The sequence below is a fragment of the Lactuca sativa genome, chromosome 2 (genome assembly GCF_002870075.4).
Source record: "Lactuca sativa cultivar Salinas chromosome 2, Lsat_Salinas_v11, whole genome shotgun sequence".
Classification (NCBI taxonomy): Eukaryota; Viridiplantae; Streptophyta; class Magnoliopsida; order Asterales; family Asteraceae; genus Lactuca; species Lactuca sativa.
Genome location: NC_056624.2, coordinates 197,084,235 through 197,102,711, shown reverse-complemented (window position 1 = coordinate 197,102,711; position 18,477 = coordinate 197,084,235). Strand labels below are relative to the sequence as shown.

Below are 18,477 nucleotides of genomic sequence, written 5' to 3'. Positions count from 1 at the left end.
AGGGATCGAGTACATAGTCTTGTGCACTGATTTAGTCCACCACAAAAGTTTGATAAGACTATTCGTCATGATTTACTTAAGTTCAGTAAATATGATTATACTTACAAGCTTAAGTGTAACTCTGAGACATTGGAAAAGGTTTCAATGTATGGCAGAGCGAATAAGAAGAATAAAATTAGGCAGAAGGATAAAAGTTTCTCAAATCTGAAAAGATGGGAGAGTACTTTAGTATCCGTTTTGTGATCATCTTAATGATTAAGAAACCATAGCACAATTAGTTCTCTAAGAAAAATCTTGGTGCATTCTTATGACTAAGAAGAGGAACTTGAATTGTTGAAGTGGTTAAATCAAGAAGATGAGTCATACTTCGTTCCAATACAAGTCTTAGAGTCATACTCTAAGATTGTAACTTGAGTGACATGTCTCAAAAGAAGGTTTAAAACACTTGTGAAGTGTAAGAGTAAAAGTTTTCTACTCTTGTACATTTGAAATTGGTAAGTTGTGATGTTTTGGATAAAACAAAGACCAACTTAGGCCAATTGTGTGAAGTGTTTGTCTTGATTAGAATCCACACTGTCTCTTGGATGTTTGACAAGGGAGTCTTATAGGTCAAGAGGACAGTGGGAGTCTTAAAGGTCTTGAAAGTCTCAAGAACTAATCAAGAATAAAACCTGAAGTTCTTCACTAGCACATGACTTGAGGTGTATAACCTATCATGTTGACATATTCTGTGCCCATTCCAGTTAAAGTTGACTTTGCATATGAGTTCTTAGAGTTCTCAATGTGTTGCACAACAACTTGGAAGCAATGGCAGGCTCTTGAGCTGCCAGGTGGCAAGAAGTTAAGATTGAGTTCGGTCCATATGAGTTTGGATTTGTCATTATCTTTGTCTTGTGATTATGGTTTTGACAATTCACATGGATAAGAACACATACACCATTAAATCTAAGTGTCATAAGGTTTCTCTCCGATTCATGAAAATGATGGTGAGGAAACACTTTCACTAAGTAGATTTTAGCTAGATAGCAATTGTGATATTTGCATTCTCAAAGTCGTTAGTGGAGCGCGTGTGGTTAACCGGCACACTAACATGGACTTGTGAGAAGTGGCAAAAAGGTCTAAACATTATGATTACGGCATCCCTCTTCATAATTGTTTAGATACACAAGTGTGCTATCTAAGGGAAGGTGTATGATTTTGATAAAGTCTTATCAAAACAATCTAGTATCAGAAATCTGAACTTTGGTAAGAAAGTCAGCTGATTTCTGAGTACATATCAAAGCTAGTGGGAGCATAAGTGTTATGCTAATAATCATCATGATAGTGGGAGCATGATAATTATGTTAAGTATTGCAAGCTAGCAATGTTAATTATAGAAAACAAAAGTTTCAATTGGGAAAAAGTTGTTTTGCTATAATTAAGGGAGAGGAAATTATGCTTCATCTCAAATCTATAAGCTTAGATCGTGAGGTTTTAATCATTTAGTCAAGGATATATATGAATTTCGTGTTGGAATGGCTCAACATAAGGAAATTCTGTATATGGGTCCATTATTTGCGTTCTAAAATTCGATTATGATTACGGCATCCCTTTTCATAATCTGAATTATGAGAACTTGGCAAATTGAAATGGAAATATTATAGCAAAAGACTGGTTTAGTCTTTATGTAAGACATCATGAATCGTGTCTCATATGTTTCGGATATAGGATCGATTACATGTGCTATAATCATCCGTTCTAAAATTTTCCAAATGCCTGGGGCATTAAGAAGGGAAAAGGTTTAGAACTGGATATGACTAAAAGGATTAAACAATTGTCGAGGACAATCTAAGGTTTACCAAAGATTGGTTACTCAAGGAAAATTGGAAGTATAGTGATAATTCTGGAAGGACCATATTGACATAATCTGTAAGGAGGCAACTCTTGTTCAGAAGTGATAGTCAAAATGGAATCTGGAAATGTTTCAAAGTTAGAATTTTCAATCTGTGTAAGATTAAGGAAACTTAATGCAAGAAGGATATTTCCAAGGAGTTGATCTCCTTTGGAATACTCTGTAATGATTGTTGCCAAGTCTTTGTGAGTTTGTGCATAATCGTTACGAGAGGATCAATGCATATAAGTTTAGAATCTAACAGATTTCAGTAAATGGCATGAATTTGGAATTCTTGCATTTGCAGTAAGGATTTGGGAGTGTGAAAAAGAGAATCATTGAAGTTATGTTCAATTGATCTAGTTCACAAAGTAAAGATCATAGACAAACATAGTATGCATACTTGGTGTATGGCATGACTAGTGTTTGAGAAAAACATAGTGTACATGCTTGGAGCATGGGACAACTATTATTTTAAATTCAAGATTAAAGTTGATAGCTGAAACAGTATACAATGAATAATGTGTAATCATATGGTGATAAATAAAAGGTGTTTTATTTATATTCATAAGTTCTGAGACCATATTGGATTCAATTATTATTGTGTTTCACTTTGCATGTTTTGACTTCCCGAATAAACTAGGTTATTCTTCCGGAATGACTAAGTTATTCAAACCATCCACAGTCGGTCATATTTTGGAAGTAGATATGAATTAAGACTGTCATGATGGGTTGTAGAGGTCTAAGGTGTTGGACAAGGCTACAACAATCATGAGTGCTCATAAGTTCTGAGTATTGGATTCAACCCGCACTCATTGGAATCACTTCATGGATTTTATCACGAGTGATCATGAGACGATAATATCTTATATTCTTCAAACCTAGAGATATGAGTTGTTACTATGAGTTGATAGTACATTGATAGCACGAAAACGCATTTGGTAACTCGGTGCTATAAAACGTGCCTTTGTGTATGATTCAACAAGTAGTAGAACAAGCCATATGAGTCGAAGTTTATCCATTCCTTTTACCTTCGGGATAAAAGTGATATCTGTGGGCCCCTCGATGATTTGATGATGACAAATGGAAGTGCTCGGCCGGGCCAGGACTGATTTGATTTGTTTAATTAGTCAGTCGTCATAAATCGGAAATCGGGAAACAACAAATGGACAGAGAGAATGATTATAATCCATGTCTCAGTCCATATGATATCTAGAATGGAGGAATATATGATCCCTTATCTAATGGACAAGTCACTGACAAAGGTCAGAGTTCATCTACAAGGTCAGAGTTCGACAGAAGCTTTTGAGAGCTACGATTGCCAGTTGGTTCCTGAAGTCATACGCAATAATAGTTTTAGACTTATCCAAGTGGGAGACTGTTGGATTAATGTCTAAGTCCATAACTATAATTGGTAAGACTTGACCCGACCCGGCATGGTCCATTTGGGTTGCATACCATCATGCACTTGGATGAGAGAAATAAGACACTTATGGTTATTAATATATTATAAGTTCTAGTATATTAATAATAAGAATAATAAGATTATTTAATTAGTATTGATCAAGAATTAATCTAGGATTAATTAAGTGATCAAAAGAAGACTAATTAAATATATGGGTTGATTGTGTAAATCATCCATACTTGTATAGTGGGCTAATGCTCCATGGATAATCAAGTTGGGCTAAAACCCATAGGATGGTCCATGGATGCTCCATGGTGTATTTGTACCCACGGATCCAAGGAAATGGAAAGTCATGACAATTAGGGTTTACCCCAATTGTAACACTATATAAAGATCTTATTCTTGACAAAATTGGCGACTAGTATTATTCTAGAGAGGGCTAGCCGATTTCAAGAAGTGTAGAATTCTCTCAAGCTATTCTAAGTGTTTTGATGATTGTGATTCCATTTGAGGTGTCACACTTGGGGCACTAGGCACTCAAGCTTCATGAAGACTTTCTACATCAAAGAGGTATGTATTCTATCTTGCTATAGTTATTGTTTTGTATGCTAGATTAGGATAATACCTTGGAAGTTCTTATTTGCATGTATAATAGAGAAAACATAGATCCAAGGTATTTAGGGTTGCATGTACACTTAGGAGTGTTAGAATGCTCAAAACCCAACACCTTGTTCATTAAATCCATGGATGTTGCTAGAGCATTGGTTAGTCCAAACGACATAACCAAAAACTCGTAGTGTCCATATCGTGCCCTGAATGCAGTCTTCTCTATATCCTGCTCTCTCACATTCAACTGATGATATCCTGACCTTAGGTCGATCTTTGAAAAATAACTTGAACCTTGTAGTTGATCGAACAGGTCATTAATCCTTGGCAATGGATATCTATTCTTTATTGTTGTCTTATTCAACTCTCTGTAATCAATACACATCCTCATACCCCCGTCCTTTTTCTTTACGAATAACACTGGAGCTCCCTAGGGTGATGAACTAGGTCTAATGAAACCTTTGTCCAATAACTCCTAAAGTTGCATCATCAGCTCCATATCTGTTGGTGCTAATCGATAAGGTGCTTTTGCTATTGGCGTCGTTCTTGGTAACAAGTCTATTCGGAACTCCACTTGTTTATCAGGCGGTAATCCGGGAAGATCTTTGGGAAATACTTCCGGATAATCACACACCACAGGAATGCTCTGCATCTCCTTTTTCTCCTTCTTAGCATCGATCAAGAATGTCAAATATGATGTACATCCTTTGGCCAAACACTTTCTGGATTTCATTAGAGAAATGATTCCAGAATTTACCATGCGTTTGTCCCCATACATCATAAATGACTCCTTCCCTGGCGAGTTTACTTTTACTATCTTCTTCCTGCACAATATTTCGGCATCATTGGCGCTAATCCAATCCATTCTCAGCACGATGTCGAAACCATTTAACTCAACAGGTAATAATTCCTCATGGAACTTATTCCCATTCAAACCAATTAAGATGTTTTTCATAAGATGGATAACAGGTACAAACTTGCCACTAGCAACCTCGACTAATAAAACGTTATCTAGTCTATCGATAGGCAAAGCTAGTTTTCTACCAAATTCATGCAAAATAAAGGAGTATTTGGCTCCAGAATCAAATAAAATTTGGGCAGACAATTCGTTTACGAGAAAGGTACCTGAAGCGACATCAGCTTCATCTTTAGCAGCCTCAAGTGTTATCCGAAAGGCTCTCGCCTTCGGCTTTGGCGGAATATTGGGTATGCTGCCTCCTTCTTTTTAAGACAGTCTTTCAAAATGTGCCCCTCTTCGTTACATCCAAAACACACTCTCTTGTTGGACGGAAACTCGTTGGCATAATGCCCCGTATTTCCACACTTGTAGCAAGTCACTTCCTCACTACATTTCCCAGAGGGCTTTTTCTTGCACTTTTCACACCATTTCGATTCGCCCCCTTTTCATCCTCCAAACTTTCTCGAATCAGACGTTGAAAATTTGTTTTTCTTGTTGGAACCCGTAGTCCCTTCAAACTTTCTCTTATTGCCAACTTCAACCTTGTTGGCGGTTCTCCCTGTGATCATATCCTCAACAGACTTGGCAGCCAAAATAGCTGCCTCCAAAGTAGGTGTCTGACATACCGGCACCGCGTACTCCCATGGGAGTCCCTTTTTGCATATCTATCAACTTTCATCAACTCGTCTGGGACGATGTGCAAAGCAAACTCCATTTTGTCTGTAAAGGCATTGTTGTATTCATCAACTGACATGATGTCTTTCCTCAATGTCAGAAATTTGTTCTCCAACTCTAGCAGATTTTAGGCCGAGCAGAACTTGTGCTTGAACTGCACCAAGAACTTTGCTCAAGTCAGTTGCAGTGGCTCATTAGGTCTTAGGGTCTTCCCCAGAGTGTTCCACCAATGAACTGCGCCACTTCTGAACTGACGTACTACGAAAATGGTCTGCAACTTGCCTCTGCAGCCACACGTCATGAAGGGTAGCTCCATTTCTAAGATCCAATCCATAACTCCGATCGGATCCTTCTTTCCAGTGAAGGTTGATGGTTTGCAAGTCAAAAATTATTTGTACATGCATCCAAGTCCATACATTCCTCCCTCCTAGTGGTTTTGTCTAACTAACAGTGGGTTGGCTTGACCAACAATCCCACTGAAGTTACCTCCTTTCAAATTCCCTTCATTCAACTCGGGTTGTTCAATCGACATTGAAAGTTCTTCATGATTTTGCCGAAGCAGACGTCTCGTTTCTTCCATCTGACGATCCAACATCGTTTGAATCATCAATTGTATACCAACCATTGTTATTGGCTCAGGTGCTGCTGCTACAACAACCACTCGCTCAATCATAGGTGGTTGATTCCTGTCTTCGTTCACGTTTCCAACTCCACTTCTGGTTCTTACCATTTTTGATCTGCACACCCCATAAGGTGAATTTACATCCCCAATCACGATAGATAATCAAATCATCCTTATCACTCTAAAACGTTTACATGCTAGTTCTAATACCGTCTTCATACGCTTGGAATCCTAAACACATAAGGTTTACAGATCCGGTTGGCAACAAACCGTAGATCCGAACAAATAATATCATATATGGCAAACATATAACATTTAGCACATAAAGCATTTTAGGAAACTTTCTTAAAATAAACTAGTGCTCGTTTCTTAAATATAACAGACACTCATCTCTCATTCTTCACTTAGCATTCTAAGTTTAAGTCTAGAAATCTTACAAATTCCTAGTTCACTTAAACTAATGCTCTGATACCAATTGTGACATCCCCAAATTCACAGCCAGAAAAAGACCGGTTTCACTTATGCTTTTAAAATAATTTCAGAGTAAATCCATTTATTTAAAAGAGTTGTGGAATTTGTCCCCAAAACAATACATGATAAAATAAGGTTTATCAAAGCATTTCTTAAAGAAATGTATTTTCATTATATATCAAAACTCGGGATGTCATGTTCCGATACAGACACAAAAGTATAAACAATAAAACATAGACCTTACAAAATTATATACAACTACTGGTCTATAAACAAAAACATCTTCACAAGTTCTCCAACTTATGCTCTCGCGCCACTACCTGTAATACAAAGAAACTGAGTGGGTCAGGCTTGGGAGCCTGGTGAGCATATAGGGTTTTCTAACCCACAATAAATAATTATATTTAATTTCACCAACCAACAATAGCCCGATTACCCATTCCCGTTATCCCCACTTTACGTCCCTATGACAACAACTATTACAAGGGACCTAATCTAGGATTTTCATCGGGACGGACATTACTACAAAGGGGTTTCCTCAACAATGAATGTCCTAAGGCAACCATGAGGGGGATAGAATACAACAAATGAACACCCAAGTTCACTACAACTACAGGTTATGAGCCTGCCAGCGTTCCACTGAACTGTCTAGAAAAGTCTGTGGTCGTCATCCATATTCTGCTGGACGACTAGATAACAATCACATCGAGGCCTCTCATCATTTTTATTTCATCATACATCACTATCTACCCATGTTCTACCCAACATATTTGTAGATAAAATATACTTGTTTATATACAACTTAAAACCTGTATAACATATTCATTCAATACTCATACCACATAACAAATAATATATAATCACATAGCACGTATTTCATAGAGTATAATTCATATATGTGTACTATAGAAAGCAACTATACACTTCCTCATATCATATATCTAATACGTTCATCAATACTTGTATTAAAATCGTGTATATGAAAGGGACTATGCACTCACTTGATAAGATGATGCTCAGACAGCACTACGGCTCTTAAAGCAATATTCTTCGGTGAAACTGTGATCTCTTTACACACCGAGCTTCTCGCGGGCAGAGTTTCGGCTTCGAAACTCTTTTCTTGGGATCTTCAGAGCTTCGGGTCTCGGGATGATACCGGGGTTTCGGGGGTATATCTTGCACGTAAATCGAGGTAATATGGAGTGAGAGGAAAGAAATTGAGCAACAGAACTCAGCTGGCCCCGCTTTCTATTTATAAGAGGCTGAAATCCTATGCTCACGTCGTGAGCCACTAATGCTCACGTTGTGAGCTAGATGTCATGGCGTTCGTCATCAAACCATTTTCCCTGGAAGATGTCTATCACCTGCTCACGTCGTGAGCCACTAATGCTCATGTTGTGAGCTCTAACACAGGGGTTGAAGTTCGTGCCCCGAACTTCAGAAATTCATATCTTTCACATACGAGCTTCGTTTTCAACGTTCTTTATATCCACATGTAGGTAAGATTATGCTCTACTACTCTCGTTTAGACTTTGTCGGCTAATTTTTACTGAACTTTTATTATATTATTTTTAGTAGGCCGGGATAGAAAAACGCCGTTAGAAATTCATAACTCTTTTGTCTGACGTCCGTTTTCGTCTGTCTTTTTACCGTTGCATTACTATCGACGAGATCTTTGATTCTCGCATAGATTGTTTCATCTAGAAATCACTCGATCTCATATTCGAACTTTGAGTTGCATACCACTAAGTCGAAACTTCGAAAAATTATAACTTCCTCATACGAAGTTAGATTTAGACGTTCTTCTTATGCACACTCTCGGTTTAACTTATTATGTGACTTTTATTTAGATCACTAAGGCTAAATATCGCTCTATCGTAAATTCACTATTTACGTCATGCAGTGTCGTATCGGTTCTGTTGGTAAATTTCGACAGATCATAACTTCTTCCTTATAACTCGGACTTCGACATTCTTTATATTTTCGGAATCCTCGTAACGACCACCACAACTTCATGTATAGATATCGGGCTTATCTAATATTTCATTTTAACTCTTATTTTATCCTTAATTCATTTAAATCACAACAATTAAGCATAAAAGACATAATACTCAAATAATATATTTATATTATTTCAAAATGAGTTACAAAGGTTAACCTAAACTATTACATCAATATTAATGTCAAGCCTAGAAACACGGGCGTTACACCTAGATATGCCCGACAGTATCTGGTTGAAAGAGACCAAAGGGGAGGCTAACACCCAGTTACGCTCGACAGTATCCGGTTGAAAGAGACCGAAGGGGAGGCCAACACCCAGTTATGCTCGACAGTATCCGGTTGAAAGAGACCGAAGGGGAGGCCAACACCCAGTTATGCTCGACAGTATCCGGTTGAAAGAGACCGAAGGGGAGGCCAACACCCAGATATGTTAGGCAATATGTTTATTGTATAGTATGTGGTATGATGGGGGAACTCACTAAGCTTTGTGCTTACCGTTTTTAGTTTTTGTTTCAGGTACCCCAATTTTCAAACGAAAGAGCTCGGGACGAACACAACACACACATCCATGTATTCCGCATCATGTAATCTTCGGGATCGAACTCTGATAATTGTTTTACTTGAAATGCTTTCTAATGTTTCTAACAAAGTTACATTAGAGTTTTAATTGTAACAAAAATGAAAACTTTTACCTTGGATTTTTGGGTTGTTACATGAAGCCGAGTCATCCATTCCAAGCTTTAAGGGGGAGAATGTTGGGATGGAAAGCTCTTCATTGGATGGTGACTTAAGTGGCGTTTCCCTATTTGATATGGGCTATGGGTTGAGCCAGCCTATAAATACTAGTTTTAGTATTCATTGTAGGTTGAGAAAAATCTCATTGTATAAATGAGTAGTTTTGTCGAGAGAGAAAGAGAGAGAGAGAGAAAGAGAGAGAGAGAGAGTAGTAGTAAGCAGACAAATGCTTCTACATTTTTATACTACTCAATTATCTATACATCTTGTGTTTCAATGTTAATCTGGGTCGTTTCAATTATGCATGTTCTCAATTCTGTATTTGTCATCTCCATGAGATCCTACAATACGGTTATACATTTAAAATACATAAAAATACATAAACATCTATATAAAAAAACTTTAAGAAAAATACATAAATACGTAAAAATACATATAAATATGTAATACATAAAGAAACACATAAAAAGATATTTAAAATACTTAAAAATACATATAAATACATAAAAAATATATTTATACATTTAAATATATAAACATCTATATAAAAAAACTTAAAAAATACATAAATACGTAAAAATAAATATAAATATGTAATACATAAAAATAACACATAAAAAATATGTAAAATACTTAAAAATACATATAAATACGTAAAAAAATATGTTTATACATTTTAAATACATAAAACACGTAAACATATACATATAAAAAACTTAAAAAATACATAAATATGTAAAAATAGATATAAATACGTTTATATTTATATATAAATTTTGCTGAAATCTATAGAAAAGTCTAATTATTTTGAAAAAATTAATGATTTTATCCAATAACATGTTGAACATATAAAAAGGACTAATGTGAATAAATTAGGCGGTTTATTGAGTTTTTATATTCAAAAAGTTAAATAGTCGCAACTTTTCTGTTAAAAAAACTAGAACTTTATTTAAAAAATTACCAAAATATTGAGACTTTTCTGGAAATTTTCTAAAAAAAATCGATACAAAACATTTTGAAAAAGCACACATTTTATGGAGGAATATAGATCATTATATTTTTGAGATTTTACATTAAAACAATCTACTAAAAACTCTTATTATAGATGTTCTTAAGTCTTAACTTGTCGATCATATAAAAACCAAATATCTTTTTATATATTATAATAAAAAAAGAAATTAAAGTATCTCCTACTTTTTATGTCTATAATTATTCATATCCACTAAAATTATGACAAATCACTATTCAATTTAATTATATTTGATATATTCGGATATTCCTAATATAGCCTTAATGAGTTAGTTAAAAAAAATATCGAATGATGACACTTGTGATAATTTTATTTGGTAGGAATGTAAGAAATAATTTAATTTCTCTAAAAAAAAAAACTCACATATGCTCATGCTCGTATTTACCGTTGACGTGTTAGTGGAAAATAACTTAAACAATTAACAACCGGTTACTTGTCGATCTAAAATTTTAAAATATGCATAGTTTTCGAGTGTACTAACTTCTAATACATTTAGATATTTAGAAAAGCAAAAAATATAATTTAATTTTGAAAATTATAGTACATAAGTTTTTTATAGCTAAAATCTATTATGTTAACAAAATGTTGGCGAGATAAATTATAGCAGATAAAAAATCAATTTTATTGATACGTCAACGGTAAAATGAAAACAAGTCGAAAATGGGATTTTGATCTAAAGTTAAAAATTAAGATGATAATATCCAAACAATAGCAAGTCCATTGTCGTCCAGCGGTTAGGATATCTGGCTTTCACCCAGGAGACCCGGGTTCGATTCCCGGCAATGGAATTTTTTCAACGTCGTCGTTTTTTGGTTTAATTCATAATCATATTTCTGCTACTCTTAATTGGTCAATTTTTTGGTTTAGGTTTCCCTTCACTCGATTCTCTTAATGCATTAGTCTCAGAAATCCATATGCATATGTTCTTTACGGTGGAAATCTTGTTATTTCATCTTCTTGTTCATTGCGTTTTCTTCTAATTATATCTTGTCTACTGAGTTCATTTAGATTTGGTTTTCTTTTTACTTTGTTGAAATCTTGCTAACAGTTCTTCAAATTATATCTTGTTGCTGCTAGTTAAATCGATTAGTGATGCAGAGTTCATTTGCGTCTGCTCTTTTTGGTAAAAAGCTTGTTAATTTCATTTGGTTGTTCATATATCAATTAAAAGCATGTTTTAATTGGACATATGTTGATTCTTACATTTGAAACTGGATTGAATTGATTACAAAAGTGAATTTCATTTATCTTATGTTTTTTCTATGAATCTGCTACATTAATTCATTTACTGAAAGAAACCTGCAAAGTTATGATCTTGAATGATAACTTTTGAAGATCCTACTTGGCTATTTAAAACAATTTAATTATTAGTCTCTTAAAATTTTCAAATTCACTGTATTTTTCAAATATCACTCGTTTTCGTTGAGTAAATGAATCCTAATAGAACTTCTCCTTAGCCATAACTTATACATCACCATATAAAACGTATCAAAATCTACCGGTTTTTGATACCACTGAAAGTGATTTTGCACCTTCAACACATTCTTATGCAGCTTCACATACTCATAAGAATCAACAATCTCTTTGAGTATCCTCTTCAAAAATGGAATATCTTCCGTGGAAAGAACAACATTAAAAATGACAGACACCACCTGTCCGGTTCCAAAATGGGTACTTGTGCCAAATGGTTGAAATATAATCTTTGATGAAGTTTTTAATGCAATCGGCTCGGATTCTTTTGTCGTGTCTCATACTTGCAATGGAAAAAGGCAAGAAAAAGAGGTCTGCTTCGGATGGATCTTGTGTAATGAAGTGGCTCGCTGAGAGAGTGATTTTGAAGAAGCTTTTGCTGGCGTGATTGCCACTTGGTGAACTGTGGGTGTTGGGCAATAGGACGTTGGCAAATGGATCAGTTTTTTGGTCAGGATAAATGTACATTTTTAAGCTTTCGTTCATTTGGTTGTAGTTCTCAAAGAATATTTATTTGTCAAATTGTCATGGTACATCTCTATGTCACTCAAATCCCTTCCTATAATTAAAAAAATAAAAATAAAAAATCTTAAAGTTAGAAAGAGAACAACTTTGGCTCAACCCAAAATAGTCATGGAAAGACCTGGTACTGGACCGAGTCACGTTTGGCCCGAAAATATTTTAAAGTTTGTATTACATGACTTTCGAAGAAAAAAAAAAAAAAAAAAAACCCTCAAGTGGCAAAACTGTAAATCGTGTCTCATTACAAGAAAAATGTGGAACCAAATGGCATGATTTTATAGTTACAAATTTACAATGACCACTTGAACAGTATTTTGCTGTCATTGGAAGGAATTTCTTTTTTTTTTTTTTTTCAGTTTTTCTTTGTTGACTCTTTTTTTCTGTATTATTTTTTTTATTTGGGAACGTGTTGTGTTACATGTTTTTTTTTCTATATACACCGCTTCAACACGTGTTCCTCATCTTTCATCATCATCGGCTCACCCATCGACTTAGTTTAATCCCTCCACTCCTCGATATTTCCTCCACCGCCTCACACCACCTGCTCTACTTTCCACCGATTATGGTGACGGGAACTAAAAAAGGAGGGTATCCGCCGCCGATGGTGACGGTCTTGAGGTCGTCATTTACAGATCTAAAGGCGTCATGGTATGTTTACAACATTCATCGATTGTAAATAGAGGGTACATCCCGAGTGTAGATATGCATCGGTTGTATGCATCTTTAGGATAACAAAGAAATCATATCGGATCCCGCTTCAATTACCGTTGATTTTCGTCTCTCACTGCCTTCGAGCATCCACTGCCGACTTTGTAAGCAACATCTTCTTGCCCTTAGCATCACCATTGCTTTCAGTTTCAAGCCTTAAACCGTACTCTTTGCGCTTCCGGTAGGAGGAGGAGGGTCGGAGTCCGAAGAAGGTGCATGTCGTGAAGCAGGAAACACAACTTACGTGGATGATCCGCCGAATCGAGCAGGTAAATCCCACCGACCTGACTGCATCATCTTTTCGTTTGTAGACCCCTCATACTTCAGATGGTTCGTCATGCTACTGTTCTCGATTTTTGGTGGCCATATGAACTTAATTTGTATTTAGGGTTTATGCATTAATTTTTCTAGGCGTTTTCAGTCACCTGTGCAGATGTGTCTGTTAATCTATATTTGTATAGAACTGCACTTCCAGGTTGAAATTTATTATAATATATTAATTTTAAGATTGGCTATATTTGTATATGTCTGAATTTGAAAGCTCACAAAAAAAAATTGTAACTTTAGATGCATATCACGTGTTTGATGAAATGTCTAAATGAAAAAAAAATTAATTGGATGCAGATACAACCACTTCAAGACATATTAGATGAAATGGTAGATAACTTTTTTGGACTGAAGACTAAAAATTAATGTTTGATTTTCAGCTTAAAGGTTGTGAGGCAGTGAACATGATGGAGGAATGGTCGCCGAAGTTCCAAAGAAAGTAACATCTTCTGTTTTCCTATCAGGTAAGGGGTATTGATTTTTCATTTGCATCTTTGATTTTTTTCTTCAATATCCTCCACTTTTCTTGGCTGCCTTTAAAACACAATATGACCTTAATTTTTAGAAATACATACAATTGGATATTGATACGCATTTTACCACTACTCATGACAACATGTACTATTTTGTCTGAAATTCCATTTCTTTTAACATCACCCTTATCTATTTTTTCTTATAAAATTGTTTTAATTTTATTTAGGCAAAAGATTTTGAATTTGTTTTAAAGTGATATATTTAGTTTCTCACAGTAAATCATGGTGCTTCAGCCCAAGTAATAGACAATAGACAGCTTCAAGTGTTCCTTATATTGGGTAAGTTACTTCTATTCATAGGCAACAATATATATTCTAATTGTGCATTGAAAGTGTTTGTTGAAATGCCATGTTTACAAGGAACATATTAACCAACTAAATGGGTTTCCTGTATTACTAAATATCTCATGAAATTAGCAAAATTGTTACAAATTGATTTGGGTTTTTAAGTGAAAATAATTGGAAACTGTTTTCAGATTATAAGTTGCAATGCTGAAGCTGTGCAGCTTCATAAAATGAGGTCACTGGAAAATGATATTATTGTATCTGAACATTGAAGTAAGTATCTATACCTTCTTTCTTAAAAATTCTATAGTTGGTCTCTAGGTTTTTATTAATTTTGTCCATCTTCATCTAGCCATTAATTATGTTTCATTTGGTAAATTTGATCTTTTCTTTGTATTACTGCCACGCTCATTCTTAACGTTACAGGTAAACTCATCGTATTATTAATTAATTGTTTTGATTTTTAATTGTATCAAAATCAAATTATGTGATTTATTTTTTGTATTTACTTTTAGATATTGCAAGCAATTCGTTCTCTTAAAGCTCAAGTTCCAGTGAGTACCACAAGCCCAAGAAGGTACATTCACAAACTTATTTTAAGCTATTTTAAATCAGATGTCAAGAAATAATAGATTTATTTATTTATCATATAAGATAAGATATATGATGTGGCAGGCAATCGGTGGGAGGACTTTACTACCTTTCATAACTGGACAGGAACATGCTTGTGGGTCGAGATGTGAGAGGTGGTGGTCTATTTGTATTTATTCCAGCTCAAAACTTCGTGTAGTTTACCCAATTTTTTGCCCATTGTAATTTGTATCACATAACTTATTCTTATTATGATTGTACCATTATATTTCATTTTGCAAATACAAAATGGAAATTAGATTTTTTTGATGTTTACGTTAAATATAACATAATATAGTTATGCCCTCAAGGATTCGATGTTACTGGAAAACCTATTGTAAGCCTTGTTTCCTTTTTCCTTGAATTCCAAAACTACCCTTTTTATCTGGAATTTCAATTACATACATTTTACGATTTTAGCAATTCCGACAGAATCAGAATATGAGATCTCATTCCATGATTGTCAAGTGGACAAAATTTAGTTCCATTCTTCCTTAAAGACAAAAATACCCTCGACATATGTATATTGAAATAAGTTCGGTTTATATTCCATTATTTCCACACATAAATATAAATTACTATTAAACTTGCTAGATTTTAGCTATATACTAAACAAGACTTGAATATAACCTTTTGATTCCCAAGGTTTTGATCATGAAACCAATGTGAAAAATATTCGCAAATTCCTTCAAATTTCAACGTCGATGAAATATAACATCTAGATCAAATCAATTGCGTAACCAACCCCGCAACGCGGGATTCTTCCCTAGTTTATTATATTAAATTAGGTGTGGGACTCATGTATTACATAAGTTTATTTTTAAAAAATTAAATATGAAATTTTAACAATTTAAAATATTTGCATTTATATAAAAAATAAGAAATTTTTTGAATTATTAAAATTAATAAGGTTTTAATGTATTAAATACTTTACATATATAAACAATTTCTAATAAATACCTTACACACACACACACACACACACACATATATATATATATATATATATATATATATATATATATATATATATATATATATATATATATATATATATATGTTACCTTACATATTAAATTCGTATTTTAATTTAATAAAATGAAAAATACAATAAAATGACAAGTAGAAAATAGAAAATTTAAAAATTCAAGAAAATGTAATGTGTCCAAATAAAGGAAAAGATGACATGTGACAAAAAAACCTTTATTTATTAGAGTAGATTTGTTATAAGATATGATATGTAACTATCTTTTGTGTCAGGTTGTGTTTGTGTTTGTATTAAAGTTTTAGATTTTAGAGGTACTAATAAATTTTAACTTATTTGTGATTTACATAACATTTGATTGTTTTTTATGTACCAAGTTATAACATATTATTTCAGAAGTAGCACAAGTAATGTGTATTTTACGTATAGATGTCATAAGTAACTAATCTAACAAAAATACATTAACTGAATATATATATATATATATATATATATATATATATATATATATATATATATATATATATATATATATATATATATATATATATATATATATATATATATATATATATATATATATATATATATATATATATATATATATATAATGACTCTTGTATTTCTTTTAGGGGTTATTCATTGACCATCAAAACCAATAGCCATAACTTGTTGAAACAAGGCATGCATTGACAAATTTAATTTCCTCAAAACCACCGCTCGACTTGTATTTACCACGGCACGTTGTCAACTTCCTCTTTGGCATGGAGGACCAGTCAACTTCGACGAATTTCCACCACCATGGCCATCTCCAGGCTGCAGTCCACCAACGTGGGTGGAGGCCGGCTGTTCTTGGGGCAATATCCGAACAACGTCATCATACTGACGATGAGTTGAGATGTGAGGATTAAAACTTTTGGCAGATTGAGCAAGCGGAGGTTTTAATGTTTTATATCAAAATTGTGATTATCATGGTTGTGTATAGTTAGTTTTGAGGTTAAAGGAATAGATGTTATGAAAAACAAGGTTACTTAATTTCAAAACCACCACGGTGCATGATGTCATGAATAGGCTATGGGGAGTGGTTATCACCAACTCATAAAAAAAGTGGTGTCAACTCTTCGCCATATAAGCTTCATCACCAACCCACCACCATATAGGAAATGGTTACCACTAATAATATTCATTTTTTTAAAAAAAATTTTTTAAACGTTATATTAAATAAAAAAAACAAAATTTATAACATAATTAAATATTTTTATTTTTTTTATTTTTTGTAACATTATATTAAATAAAAAATATAATTTATAACATAAATAAATTTTTTGAAAACACAAAAAGTAAAACCACATTTAATTAATTAAAAACTTAGAAATTTAAAAACTAAATTACTAAAATGAACATAAACCATAACAAATCAACATTACACTAGTTAATTAAAAAACAAAAAACTTTAAACATAAAAACCATAGAAAAATACTATTTGTCGTCGTCATCGCCCTCATCCGTCTTGTCGTCGCCGTCTGCATTCACCTCGTCATCATCTCCCTCATCCTCTTCGTCTTCATCATCATTTCCCCTTGGTGCTTTACCATGCAAAATATTGTTAAATAACGGAGACACTTAAAGCAGATTTAGGTCATTGTTGAACCCCGCTATGCCAAAGAATGCATGCAAAAACCATAGAGAGAGTATATATAGAGAGAGAGTAAACTAAAAATAAAAAACAATTTTTTTTTTTAAATGCTTCAAACGGTCAAAAATTGAGCAGCCAATTACCTTCGCTGTCTTCTTCTGTCCTGGACTCCACGCCACAACCAACCCACCATTAATGGGGGCGATGTTCACGCGTGGAGAGGAGCTCCACGTAAGCAATTCACGCGTAGATTCCTCTATATACCGGGTAGCCTAACAAGCCTTTGAATGAAGTCTTCAACACCATTGAAGCCAGATATTTGGTGATCAAAGCTCAAAAGTTTCAAACACAAACACCAACACAGACACAAAGATCTATTGTAGTTATTGGGTTCTAGAGAAGTATGGTCATAAATAATCTATACACATGAACACTAATAAAACACACCAACACAGGCAAGTGAGTTTTACCTAAGGTATTTAGAAGGTATATAAGTGTATATATCACACACACGAACACTAAAAACGCACACAATTTAATAAAGGGAGAATGACAAGGACAAAATTCCATCATCATGATATGCTTTTTTCCCTTCAATATTGCTTTTATATTAACTAGAAAGGTTACCCCCGCTACGCGGGGGTCAGAAACTTTCAATGTTGTTTCCGAATCGATAAATATGACAGACGTAGAAAGTGCAAGGATGAAAAGCCCGGGCTTTGCCACGGACCGTTTTTTTCATGTTTTTATGAAAAAATGTAAACGTTTTGACTGCAAGGACCAGAAGTGTCATAATGGCTAAAGAATTAAAGGGGTAGGAATTAGCAACTTTTTCGAAAAGGGATCAAAGTTGTCAAACCATTAAAGTTTTGTGACCAAACTTTAAATATTAAAAGGTTTCTAAAAAGTGTAAAATTATTGATTGTAAGGACCAAAAGTGTCAAAATGGCCAAAGAAAAATGAGCAAAGTTGCCAAAAACATGGCAAGTTTACCATTCCTAAGATTCA

General features: G+C 34.0%; 1 long non-coding RNA gene and 1 other non-coding gene across 4 annotated transcripts; both read left to right on the top strand.

Moving 5' to 3' along the window:
• The first annotated feature begins 11,089 nt into the window (after positions 1–11,089).
• TRNAE-UUC (transfer RNA glutamic acid (anticodon UUC)) lies at positions 11,090–11,161 on the top strand. The gene has a single exon. It is a non-coding gene; the product is annotated as a tRNA-Glu (tRNA).
• Positions 11,162–12,700: 1,539 nt separating this feature from the next.
• LOC111899912 (uncharacterized) lies at positions 12,701–15,158 on the top strand. 3 transcript variants are annotated; one of them, XR_002853070.3, is made up of 7 exons: positions 12,701–13,177; positions 13,259–13,342; positions 13,781–13,864; positions 14,150–14,212; positions 14,410–14,491; positions 14,734–14,795; positions 14,894–15,158. It is a non-coding gene; the product is annotated as an uncharacterized LOC111899912 (long non-coding RNA). The 3 variants fall into 3 exon arrangements; XR_006188842.2 differs by having other exon boundaries at positions 14,410–14,644; XR_006188841.2 differs by having other exon boundaries at positions 14,410–14,795.
• The last annotated feature ends 3,319 nt before the right edge of the window (positions 15,159–18,477 follow it).